The following is a 14,678-nucleotide window of genomic DNA, read 5'->3' on the forward strand; positions in this document are numbered from 1 at the left end:
TTACTTTTGAGTTTTACTTGGCAACGAAATCTAGGTAACATGTTCATGTTACCAGGTTCTATTGCTTATACTATTTTTTAGCGAGAATAAATTTCAAAGTGAAAACGAGTGTGGTGTTGGTAACCCAACCATATACAAACCATCAGTTATACAAAGATCAATTAAGTTACTTGTTACGTTTCTTTTGATAACACGTTCAAATGTATATTGTCATACACCCAGAGCACGAAATCGAAAGAACACTTGAAAGTTACTGTAGTACATGACGGCATAGAGGTGAAACTAAAATTACAATATTCCTTGGGAAAATTCCCAGGAAAGATTGACAATTGAACATTCCATTATGCGCGAAACTGACAACGTGAAACTCACAACGCCACTATTAACAATATAAACTCATTTGCTCATTTCCAAAGTTTAAACAAGCTCGGAGATGAACAGAGCGATTTTATCCAATCTTTGTATAAGGAACACACATATTAGGTAACACAGCTGAATAGACATAATGTTGACATATGTATATGTCTGTGTAATGTTTCTAAATTTTGTTGAGGATTATTCTGCAAAGAAATCGCTGAAATGATTGTATCTATTCGTAAAATTTCTTATTACAATAGCCCTAACTCTAAATCAGACGGCGTCCTCTCGTGCCAATCATCTTCGTTTGTGTCGGAAATTTTGTCACAAACATTTACTAGTATCCAAAATACAATTAATAACAAAACGAAAATATATTTTGTTTGAATTATATATGCACTTTTGAAAAATTTCCTCAAAAAAAATTGAAAATGACATTCATTTGAATAAATTAGATAACGTAAACTTGTTTTCTTATTTCCACGTGAAATTATACAAATACGCAAAACATGATTAATTTGTAGATTTGTATGCCGTATATACATGATCTCGAATGCCTGTTTGGTAATAATTAGCCTAACATCAAATTAATTGGGGTAATTAATTCAAAACTACCTTTCTTACATAAAAATTATTACATTAATTAATTATTGCATAGGATATTATAAACTATTAAAGGTCACAAGCATACATAGTTTCAATGAATTTGAGTAAGCTAATATGACAAAACAAAACATGATGGGAAAATAATTTATGTTCATTAAGTTTGCTAATATGCAAGTATTTGATATGTACCAGCTTTTATTTGATATTCGACTGCAAACACAGCAATCATGTACAAAGTGTAATTTTAGTAAACTTCTTTCTGATCAAAATCCACTGAAGGTGTAAAGGCTCATTTTTTGTTCATATTTGATGTTTTTTTTATTTATTTGTGAATAATTTTATGGCTTCACTTGCCGTTATTATTTTTTTGCATATCGTATCATTTTCCTAAACTTATGGCATTGCCGCTCCAAAGATTTAGCAAACAATCTGCTAGTTATTGTATTCACATTCCAAAAAATAACATCTTTGACCGAGTAATAATTCATCCAACAGTTAGAACTTCAGAAAATGCCCAAGTCCATGCGTGTCATCTCTGCCACTACTCAATAACAACGTGTATATTGGGTACTATCATCGACTGTCTATAGTAGCTTCTTTGCATCATATGTTTTCACGGTTTGAGGTTCTCAACTCCACATATTAATGGAGAAAGAGATATACGGATACGAAACCGTGCGACTAGACTATGATTTGTATCACCCCGAAGGCTGTTTTCAAAAATAGAAACAAAGGTACGACAGTGACACATTCGTTTTGGTGTAGACCTCGATGACTTTATTAATAAAGATATTTCTAAATGCTTGGACCGTATTTTATTCTGTGACGCTATAAACCAAGCACACCTGATTTTGAGATCCTTGAATATATTAAATTAATGAATTATCGGTCGCTGGTAGTATAGTGGTTCTGCGTCAGACTCATGATAGGTAGACCCCAAGTTCAAATCCTACCTTAGGCTGAACATCGAAAGGGTCGACCCCTACCCTGGGCGAGTGTGTCACAGACTCAATGGGAAGGCCAATTCCCCTGGCCGAGATTCATTCACTAACGAATGCGACTTTGGGGGAACCTTGGTTAAGGTCCGCAGGTGCTTGTGTTTGACCGAGCCTGGTTGACGCCAGGATAGAGCATTAAATTGACAATTGATAGGGCAGATGGCCGCACAGCCCTGTCATGTAGTCCCAAACAGGAAATGACTTGTGTGGCAAAATGCACCATGTGTTAGGAGAGGCAACAGTGACATTCAAAGTCCGGCACAAAAAATTATTTGAAAAAACAAATGGATTACTATATAGTTACTGAACAAATAATGAGAAAACATATAATGACAATATATACAGCTTAAACTTGTTTTGCTTATAGTCACTACTTCATTTGAAAGGAAACATTATACTACAGTCGAACACGTTGGTTCAGCTGTGTATACCACTTTTATCAAATAGTGTTAGTGATCGCATGCATTAAACCACTATATGCCCAGAATTTACAGACAAATACATTTGGCATACTAAAGTATTCATCGTTAAAATCTACCAGTAGGTTTATGCGCGTTTACCTACTTTGGCACTGAAACAACCCGTGTACAAATTTGGGTCCAGGCCACAAATATGCATACATGCTTGGAACACTGAGACATAGTGCTTCTTATCAACAGGCTCAATTCTATAAATGCAGAAAAGAGGCCCTGGTTCTGGACCCCGTAACTCAAGATACTGCAGCATTGCCCCCAAGGGGCAGAATCTCTCGTCTTCCGAGGATGAGATAACTATCGAAGGTTGGTTAGGTCGGCAAAGATTGATACCGCTAAATGCGCCTGAATCAGATTCAGTCTGATTAGGAATGAAAAAAATGTCATCTAGTTGTATTAAATGACAATTTTTAGTTGATTGTGTCAAGGTTATTTCGTCAATTTGTGTACGTGCATGAAATGAAAACAGAAACATTGAGCGGAATAACCTTCCGGCGTATGTGTCACCTCTAGTCTGGACTAAAGTTATAATAAGCCGGTGTAATATTGGTAGTGTGATAGATTGACGAGTCACAATTGGACATTGTTTTAATGAAGCTAGAATTGTTTGTATGACAAAACTTGTGACAGGGCTGTTGACACCTAAAACTACATGCATATAACTAATTGCAGAACTGTAATTTTCAATGGTTGTTTGGGTGTAACCTTTGACCCGCATATACGAAATAAACAATGCCATTACGGGGACAGAGAGTGGAATTTGGAAAGATATAAGGGAGCTGTACTGGGAGGTGAAGCTCAGAAAGCATTTCCATGCATGTCTCTGTCGTGCAATTGTTGCTGGGGCAAGGTGGCCTTGAAGAATTTGCTCGAGATGCTCAATAAATTTGCCATCAAATATGGTTTGATGCTTGAGAGCCGTCTGTTCCATGGTGTTGTTACGATTTTCCAAATACGAGGAACCTTTAATTAGAATAAAACAAATATTAAATAGCACTCTAATGTAACACAAATATATTGATATGCTGTGCAAAATTCAAATGTTTTTTTTTTAATTCAATAGCGTCAATATCACGACAAAATGACAATAATTACCTGTAGTAGGAGATGTTGAAGAATGCATCGACGATATTGGCTTCACTGAAGTAGGGTTTGTCACTAGATCACTGTATGGTTGAGAAATGAAGGAGGACGGTGCATGTTTATGCACTTGCATGAAGTCCGCTTTGATTGAATTCCGGCTCTCTAAAGAGATAGGTGTTTCTCTTAGGTCGATGATAGTAGTGAGCATTTCTACACAATGTAGGAGAGGTGCCGATGGCTCTTCGAGTTGACCAGTAGTGGTTAATAGTGTTTGTTGGCCATCGTTTATACCGTATTTCTGAACCAATTTGCCACCTGAACTGTTTGTTAATGGCTGCGTATCTTCTCGGCATGCTTTGACATAAACGCGCTTCTTTACTGGTAACATTTCTAGAGCCTTCTTGAGGTTTCTTTGAAGAGACTGGTTGGATCGTTTACCTGTAACCAAAAGTAAAAATTAAATGTTTTAACATTAGCAATAGACCTACGGTTCATCAAGTAAAAGTGTTCAGTCAAGTATCCATTGGCGGGGACCCTAGATGTCCAATATTCCAAAGGTTTTTGTATGGACAGTCGCGCACTTAAGTCACCAAACCAGCTCAGTACATAGTAGTCAACACGTGAAAACTTCCACTATACTATATCAAACTGTTTTTTAATGAGAACTGTTATTAGCATGTACAACCATAACATATCTTATAAATAAACTAGCATAAAATATGTGTGAACTGATAGTATAAAAGTGCCCGAATGGCACGTGCTATTGGCTGTTGAGCCAGCAAACACCGTTGTTCAAATGTCCTGCCATCAGGCTTCTCTGATTCTGCACAGTCTATTCACGAATGATATTATTATAAACGTAGTAACTCATTGCAGACATGCAACGTTATTTTTTGGTCAGAGTCTGGTGAATAATTGAGTCTACTTGAGTCAAAGTCTCACGACCTGGAACTAAGTTTAATTTCTTGTTCATCAGAGCCGTGTTTGTCCATATAAACATATGACCTCTTTAATAAGAATAACTGTAATGTCTCAAGCTCTATGTCAGATAAGACAATGTAACCAATGTAATATTGAAGTGTTCGAATATGATAAGTGACTAACTTATCAGTTAAACATGTAACCTCCTTAATCAGTGCTCTAATGAAGGCAGTAGACATGATATATGATCGCCATGGCATATGACCATATATGATGCTGTGACCTCATTATTATAAATACTATAATGTGTAAAGCACTGTTGCATATAAGAACATGCAAGCAGTGCTATTTTTTTATTATATTCAATGTTGCAGACAGAATCATGCATTCAAATCTAAAATACGTAGACATTGGACATGAGATATAACTAACTTTTCAGATGACAACATATTGTCATGGGATCTCATTAATTTGCACAACTGACGTATATAAAACATGTTTGCAGATAGTACAATGCAACTAGTGTCATTTAGAAGGCATTGTACAGGAGCTGTTGCTTACAATTAGTTGCTATGCCAAAATAGTGTTCAATGGGTTATTTTTGGAACATTACTTATAAGCCAAGTTAGGATTGAAATACATCGTTGATGTAATACAGCTATATTGTATTATTATTCCGCTATTTTTTTCATTATCATTACCACTTCGTAATACTGGCAAATTTAAAGTCTGGTGAGACATAGTTCATATTCCAAAATGAGGTTCTGAAAAATGCATTTGTAATGTAGCTGTCATGTGAGTTTTACTGTTAATTTTTGTTTAATATTTTTTGGGGATTTATTGCATAATTTGTATTGTATCGTACTGCAAACAACCAGCGGTTCAGGACAAGAACATTTATGAATATTTTTTAACAGTTTGCAATGGTTTGTGGGGAATAGGGAAGGCTTACTTCTTACACTGAATGCATAGTCTTTTAACGTTGACATATCTTGAGAACTTGTGCATTTGTGATTACTAATAAAGATACAGTGCTACACAGAACATACACCAACATATGTGATGACAATATATTGTCACGGAACTCATTACAAAGTACGTCTACAATATCTAAAGCACTGTTGAAGTTAGTGACATGTTCATTATATTGAAGGCATTACGTACACAAAGAAAATGGCCAGTGTATTCGATGACCGAACTCATCATATATGCATGCATCTAATATCTCGAACACTATTGAAGACAGGTCTACGCTATATTGAAGGCTTGAAGAAAAAAATAACCAATTTGTATTTGATGACCATATATGTTGATATAACTCATTAAATATACGTATCGTTAATATGTCATGTATGTATATATATATATATATATATATATATATATATATATATATATATATATATATATATATATATATATATATATATATATATATATATATATATATATATAGGAAGGTAGTCGATTATTCCAGGTGAGAGTGCTCGATACTAAACGATGAGTTTGTAGAACAGATTTACATACGTGGACAGAGAAATTAAGGCACGAATACATGAGTAAAGTTCACTCTACAGTACTGTTTCGTAAGGTACATGGAGTACCTCACTCATCAGGAGTTAAGACTTTATTAAATAAACCGCCGAAACAGACTACGTTATAAGCGCTACAGATTTGCATAACAATGGAGTGTGTTTATGATATTAAAACTAGTTGTTGCATAGCAACGATTTGGCTCTGTGTCTACAGGAAGAAAAAATCTCATTTCTTTTATTTAAACTACAGTAATGTGGTTGGAAAATTATAATATATTTCTCTAATACATAAGTTGCAACGTTTGCTTGAAGTATTGTATGGTGCAGCACGCGATAACACTCTCCATTTGATGTCGTAATCGATGTTATTGTCTTTTAATGACCAAGCGTATTTACTGAGCTCTGTTGCGTTTCTCAATGATTGGTTGCGTAGCGATGCAGTGTGGTTTCTGTACCGGGTTTTAAATTTATTTCCTGTTAGTCCCGCATATGTTTCACACTTGCTGTTGTCTTGCCGTCTGATATTAGCTTGGTAAACCAAGGCCGATTGTAAACAATTTTCGTCTAATGGGCATTCAGATTTCTTACGGCAGTTACATAATCTGTTGATCTCGGTACTGGGTGTATTGGTGTTGGCCGCTGTAAGTTGTTGTTTGTTTTGATTGCAGATTATTTGCTTCACGTTATTCGTACAACTGTAGCTCAATTTGATGGTGTTACGGCTGAAAATGTTCCTGAGTTTGTTTCCCTGTTGGAAACACTTATCAACCAGGGTGAGGAATCTTTTCCCGACGCTGTTAGTGACATTTTTACTGAAGGGAGGGTTAAACCAGAGGATGTTGTTACGAGGTCTGTTTGTTCTTCTTCTTTCCGCGGGGGGTTCGAATTTGAGGTGATAATCATATCCACTTTGATTTAGAGCTGTCTGGTAAGGTGGCGCGGCTAGATCAAATTGTTTTTCGTCTGATGAAAGTTATGACAATCGTTTGTTGATTCCTGCCGGTATATTCTTTGTGATGGAGGGTGAGTGGTTGCTCTCTCTATGTACGTATAGTAGGTGTCAAAATTCCATTAGTTTGTACAATGGCGGCAATCAGTACAATAATTAGCAAAAATTGCTCAATGGGGCAAAGTTTTCACCCATTTAGAATTATGAAAGGAATATTGTCGAATCCATTTCAGACAATCTAAGTTATATTTAATTGTACATTTAGTCTTAAATTTGTGGGTCAGCATTCTGACTAATTGTTCACTTTTCGATGATGCTAATTCTTACATCGGTACGTTAATTTTATTTATAGATTTTTTTTGTTTTGATGACATTTGAATGACTGGTAATCATGTTTGTATTATTGTTTTTTTTTTTTTTGTTTTTTTTTTTTTTTAAATTTTTTTTGTGCCAGTTCCGGACATTAAGTGTCACTGTTGTCTCTCCTGACTTTTTTTATGTGCAAATTGCAAGTGCTAGTGATGACACATAGTGCATTTTGCCACAGAAGTCATATTCATGTTTGGGACTACATGACAGGGCTGTGTGGCCATCTCTCTGTCAAATGGCAATTTGTAATGCGCTATCCTGGCGTCAACCAGGCCCGGTCGAACACAGGCACCTGCAGACCTTAACCAAGGTTCCCCAAAGTCGCATGATCATGAGTCTGGTGCGACAACCACTATGCTACCAGTGACCGGTATTATTGTTATGGTCTTAATTTTAAGTGTCATTTTGGTTGAACAAAAAACACGTTCATATCAGATTTATCATGAAAGTATTTTGTAATATGGTAACAGGCAGTTTAAAGAATCAACAATTACAAAGTGTTTTTGTGGAAGACTATAATGTTGTTTTAATGTTATACATTTGTTACTTGATTTTACGAATGTTTTAGTTTCTGCTAAAATATTAATTAATTATGACCTTGCCACGAGTATGTTACAAAACTTTTGGTAAATTCAAAGTTTATTCAGACTTGTATTTAATCTATCTGGTCATGTCTTTAAATAAGACCATTTCACACTTACTTATGGAAAATAACATTTCGCATTTGTTTAACAGTCTCGTGATTAGAAATTCATAATTTCATGAACGAAAATATTTCCAATACATTTCAATTAAATAGGCATTTTACAGTTTTAATAGAATGACCATCCTTTGTTCATTCATCTTAAGATACTATTTTGTTAGATTAGATAGTGTTTTATGACCGTCACAATATTTATAAATGTATTGGCTGAACTATAATCAACCATCAACGACGTGCTTAGGTATACTATACCATAGACCCTCTAAAAGATCTTTTAGAGGGTCTATGACTATACATACGGTTTTTAACAATAGGGATTATTTAATTGCTTGTCACGCTGTAACACACAGCTCCACCGAGGCTCCGTTAAAAACGTATTTTCTCTAACTTACAGGTCGATTATGTCGTGCCAAAGTGGATATATGTGACTATGAATATCACAGCAGTGACTGTGTGTAGTATTTATGACAATAAATAGTGTTGACGGATAGAGATTTTGACGGATACAAGTTAAAAACACGAATCAGGGAAAGGGACGCGCTACTAAGCTTGAATAATTAACTGCTGTCAATCAAAATCACGTGATGTTGGACTGCTGAAACAGGTTACGTCATTTAATCTCCACAAACATTTACACAGCTAATGCGTTTCTCATTATCACATAGCGGATTCAACGAAGACAATGGCAATCGTGTTCCCAAATTAAAAAAATCGCCACAGAGAGTACGAGCCAGAGATACCCCTAGTTGTTTTAATGAAATGAATTTAGTATTGTTTACTGTTATTGTCCGAGGGTATGTACGTGGTAGAGAGCATGTTCCGAAAATAACGCAGCCTATCACGGTAAATCATATGATCGAACGAACTCGTTGCACAACACAGACTAGAATGATTTCTCTCTGAGTGACAACAACATCATGGGTAATCTTCAACTGACGTTTGCGTTCGATGTATCGATCGTCGTTCCAAACGTTTCTATGTTCCAACATGGTCCAATATTTCTTGTACATCCGATGTCTTATGGCAGCATTATTATCACACGGACCTTGGTCACTACCCAGCCAATCTTGCGTATTCGTGGTAACGCAAGGCTGGCAAAAACAGAAATTACATTTGTTTACTTGGAAGTCACTTTCAAATCCGCATTTGTGCTGAATTCGTCAGGTGGTGATTCTTACTGATTGTAAACGCGTCTATTTCCTGGAACTACGTTCTGTTTACAAACAACGCGCGCAATTTCATATTATCGTCTGCGCTTCGATAATGGCTGACGATATTATTCAGTGGATGGGAAATATACCGAAAGACCAGTTGGACTCATTATTACCGTGACGAAAGCCGGCATTCCACCAAAACCAATCATAAAGATAACTGGTCACACACAAAAACGTGTCAAGTTTACAGCACTACGATACTGTCTCCACGGAAGATCATCGGCGCTTTTCAGATATTCATAGTTGAGCTACGCCCGAATCTAGAACTGTAATCCAAACTGCTTCTTGTCAGGCAATTGTTTCTCGTTCACCGACCAGTTTTTAACAACTGTCTCTACCTGCGGCTACAACATCAGCTCCAAGAAAACGTCCGTTTTTTATATATTATTCGGATGGCCAGTAAATAAACGATATAGCTAGACTGTAGTGTTAATTAAGGAAGAATGTTTATAATGAGTTCGTGTTTATTACAGTTAAAATATTGTTATAAATTTACGTTAGTTTGCTGTTTCATTGAAACGTAATTTGTGGGTATATTTGGCGACATTCGTTTGTGTATTTTGTGAGAGTTGTTGACGCGTTTGCGTCATTTAGAATCCCCCGTATAAATCCGCGCCAGTGAAAAGACCCGTATCGAAACCCAGATTAAATCGAATAGGCTTTCTTTTGGGCCAGAGGAGCGAAAATCAGCATATCTAAAGACTTTTTTGTTCCTATAAGGTATATGATAACACCTTTATGGACTGGATACGGCTTTTGCTGCCCTCGATCATACAGCTTACGCGCCCTTGCAAGCCCGGGCTCTCCCGTCACACGATCTCGGGCCGCAAAAGCCGTATCAAATCCATAAAGGTAATAACACGCCCGGGCCTTGTTTACCATATTTGGTAAACGCGTCTATTTCCTGGAACTACTTTATGTTTACAAACAACGCGCGATATTATTCAGTGGATGGGGAATATACGGAAGGAACAGTTGGACTCATTATTATTTGGTGATGATAAAGTCGACAGTGTCGCGGAAAATGTCGGGAAAGAAGATTTAGAAGCTGTCGGCGATTTTATAAAATCACAACGGAAAGCAAGCTCCGTTCGTACAACTGAACGAGGCGTCACAAGGGTACGGAGCTATATTCAGAGCTGATATGCCGACGATCGTAAGCTATAGGAGATTCCACCTTAGACACTGAACAAGTACTTGGCCACATTCTTTGTTAACTTGAAGAAACAGGATGGAACTGATTATGAACCAGGATCCGTCTGTGCAATAAAGCATAGCTTAGAAAGATATCTCACCGAAAACAACTACGAAGTATCTCTGTCTGATAAACAGTTTTCCTTAACCAATGATGCTTTGAAGGCAAGACGGATGTTGCCCAAGAAAACTGGCCTCGGTTTTGGTAGTCACGCCAGTGAAGTAATATCGCCTGAAGAAGACGCAATGTAGAAAGAAGGTAAACCAGGGACGGCCGATGGAGACACCCTCAATTTTACGCTATAGTATTTATTTACCAAACATTTTGGACTTCGCGTCCGGGATGAACATAGAAAGTTGTGCCATGGAGATATTACTGTACAACGAGATAATGCGGGACACGAATTTATGCAGTACAAAGAAGGCGACACTAAAAATCGTGATGGAAAGTAAGGTGATCGGTATGTGGTTCCTCCTCGTATGTTCGCCATTCCCGACAGTTCCAAGGACCCTGTCCGAATGTATAGAGAGCATGTTCGACACCGTCCGATTAATACATGCGGGCTCGACAGTCCGTTTTATATCCAACCGATTCCCGCATCGCGTGTCAATTCACTTTCGTGTTATTCTTCTCGTCCGATGGGGGAGAACAAGATAGCATCATTCATGCCCCGAGCTGCCGCTTTGATGTCCTTTACCGAAAAAAAACACTCTGTTCGGAAGACGACTGTAACGTACAAACGCTGACGAAAGCCGGTATTCCACCACAACAAATCATAAAGATAACTGGTCACAAAAACGTGTCAAGTGTACAGCACTACGACAATGTCTCCATGGAAGATCATCGGCGCATTTCAGATATTCTTAGTCGAGCTACGTCCGAATCTAGAACTGTGAACCAAATTGTTTCTCGTTCATCGACTACGGTTTTTAACAACTGTGAAATCAACTTTTCTCTACCTGCGGCTACAACATCAGCTCCAAGAAAACGTCCGTTTTTTATATATAATTCGGAAAGTCAGTAAATGACCAACTTAACTCGGGCGCTTCCGCCGCACGACCTCGGGCCGCAAAAGCCGTATCGAGTCCGTAAAGAATAAAATCAACCCAAAACACCTGCTTAGCTCATAGTAGGAATAGCATGCATTGCTGCAGCTCGTCGAGCTGAAGGACGTTGGCTCGTATCCAGGACGTTTGAAGAAAGTGATAATTTCAAAATAGTGAGAGTGTAGTTGTGCTATTCATTACAGGCAGGTGAGAGCAATACAGTGCAGCAAAACATTTCTCATCTAGTAAATGGGTATTGTTGTGAACAAAGAAAGTAAAAACGGGTAAACACTCTGATATTGCTGGTTAGTGACAAGGCACCGACAAGCCAAATATAGTATTACAAACGTTTCAGTCACTGCAGGGAATTTTCATTAGGTCAAAACATTTGAGGGAATGCGTCAAAATTACGATGATTGTTTGTTTTCTGTAAGACCGAATAAAGTTTATGAATAGTTTAGTTTCAACCTTCGTCGGTTGTTTTACAAATCAATTATCATTTTAAGGTGCCATGTTTCGCCCTGGAGACGCCGAGATAGAGAGGGGCGATTATTTTTCTACAGATCCCGAAGAGTTGTATCTGGATCGTCAGGTACATACATAATGGACTCGTACAAGCGTGAATACTGGCGTTGTGAGAGGCGTATATGAATATATCTAGCATTCCTAAAAAGACCGATACGATAGTAAAATTGTACGAACCTGCAGTTTAATGATACAGCACTCCCTGTGCATTTCCGTAGTTATGTGTATCTTTCCACATCTGTATATGGTAATATCTGTATACACGTAGTCACGACAGCAATCTATATTTGCTCACAATAGTAATACTGTACCGTTTGGCTTAAAACCACCATTATTTATCTTATATATAAATATATGTTTTACTACCAGTTAATCACCAAATGTTATCCCTTTTCTGTATTCGAATGTACTCAGCATACTTAATGTTTAATTTTTTACCTTATGACCTTGGGACCTTGTACGATCAAATCGGCCACATATACTATTGGAGTCATACTAATGTTCATTCAACTGAATAACGTACGCAGGTGATTGACCATACTAGAATTATATAGTATTATATTAATTGATATCGCTAAGTTGCAACCGTGTTCGAGAAAACACACTATCGATGTTGTGAAATGACAACTTTGCTCGTAATTATAATATCAGAGCTGTTAAATTACAAATTACAAACATACGCCCCAACGTGTAGTGTATATTTTAGTCTAAATAAGCCTGACCAATCACCTGACCAATCAGTATTTATAAATCACATGACATGTTAAAAGATCAACCGCGTTGCATGCTGAACGAATTCATATACAAATAAGTATTAAAATAATGAGTAATCTTCATTATTAATCATTCATGACGTCTGAAGAGTTGCATGGGAATAGGAAAACCATTCACAACATTGAAAAAGTTTCATGGGAAGAAAATATTTACAACGTTGTGATTTGGAGAACTTAATGTCATCTACAATGTCGGAAAAGTTAGATAGAATGATATAGAAGTGTTTTAAAGATGAATAATATTGTTTATCATCTACAGCATCGTAAATCTTACATGGGAAGTCATGAAAGTGCTTTGCCAAAGAAAATATAATCTACAATCTTGGCACAAATGTTGATGCGTGACTAAAAAATGTCTTCGAGACAGCAGACTATCATCTACAATATCAGAAGAGTTACACGGGGAAATAAAAAAAAGTGCTTAGAAACAACATTGTGAGAGTTGCATAGGGCAGAACGTCAGGGAAGTTGATTCAGAACCAGAGGTTTGAAATTGCTTTGAGACACAAGAAAAAGTATTTACGTCATCGGAAAAGTTACATGGGAAGTTGTACAATTTATTTGACATACAGGAAATTAATTACAATATCGGAAAATTTGCATGAGATGTTATAAAAGTGATTTGAGACAAATATCAACTACATTTTCGGGAAAGTTGTATAGGAACAACAAAAGCGAGCGACTTCAGACACCAGAGTGTCATCTACATCGTTGGGGTAGATGCACAGGATATCATTAATATCGTTTGAGACACAACAAAACCATTTACAGTATCGGAAACGTTGGATAGGTAGTTGTAAAAGTGATAATGTAATATTGACAACGTCGGTTGAGTTGCAATAGAAGTTATACAGGTACTTTGAGACAACAGAATATCACTCACAATGTTGAAAACGTTGGACAGGTTGTTGTAAAATTTCTTCTTAGAGACCTGGTTATTAACAACATCGGGCGAGTTACATAAGAAGTTCTAAAAGTGTTTTAAGTCTCCGGTAAGTAATTAAAATTGATGAAAAAGTTTCATGGGAATTTATAAAAGTGCTTTGAGACAAAAAATAATATACAGCAATGTCGGGAGAGTTGGAAAGTTAGAAAAGTTGTTTGAGACAGGAATATCATCTACAACGTTGGGAGATTTGAGAGACCAGAATATCATCCACAAAGCACGTTTATAACTTCCTATGAAACTTATTTAACTTTGACAATTATTTACTAGGATTTCAAAATATTCTTATAATTTCATATGGAACTCACCTGATATCTCAAAACACATTTACAACTATGTATTCAATGTTTTCAACACTGCAAATGACATTATGTTGTTTATTACGATGCTGTAAATGATATTAAAGTGTCTCAAATCACTTTCAAATCACTATCCTATGCAACTATCCTGTTTGTGTTTCACTTTGTTTATGATATTTTGGTGTCTCAAAACATTTTAATAATTAGCTATACGACTCGTCGTTTTAGATTATATTCTGGTGTTTCAATGTACTGTTATAACTTCCTATTCAACTCATCTGACGTTGTCTCAAAGAATTTTCAGGATCTGTGCAACTTCCCTAATGTTGTAAATGATATTCTTTATCTCAAATCGTCTATATGTTTGTCTGTGCAATTCTTGAGACGTTGTAAATGATTATTAATGATGTTTAATCATTATTTTTTTTATACTTTTCTATAATATGTCATGTTATTTATAAATATTGGTTGGTCATGCTCATTTAGATAGAGATATATTTTATGCCTGAATCCTAGAATCGTTGTTACTCTGTTTTGATGCGTTAATTTATATTTCGTAATTTCGCCATATATTTATACTTAGCCAAACAAATCTGTACTGAAATCGTAAAGGCGTCGACATTTATTGATTTCACGTTGGGCGATTTTAATTGTTCCAGGTCGCAAAAATGGCAGGCACATTAGTG

Source organism: Saccoglossus kowalevskii, chromosome 11 (genome assembly GCF_978046115.1).
Source record: "Saccoglossus kowalevskii chromosome 11, keSacKowa6.1, whole genome shotgun sequence".
In the NCBI taxonomy this organism is placed as follows: domain Eukaryota; kingdom Metazoa; phylum Hemichordata; class Enteropneusta; family Harrimaniidae; genus Saccoglossus; species Saccoglossus kowalevskii.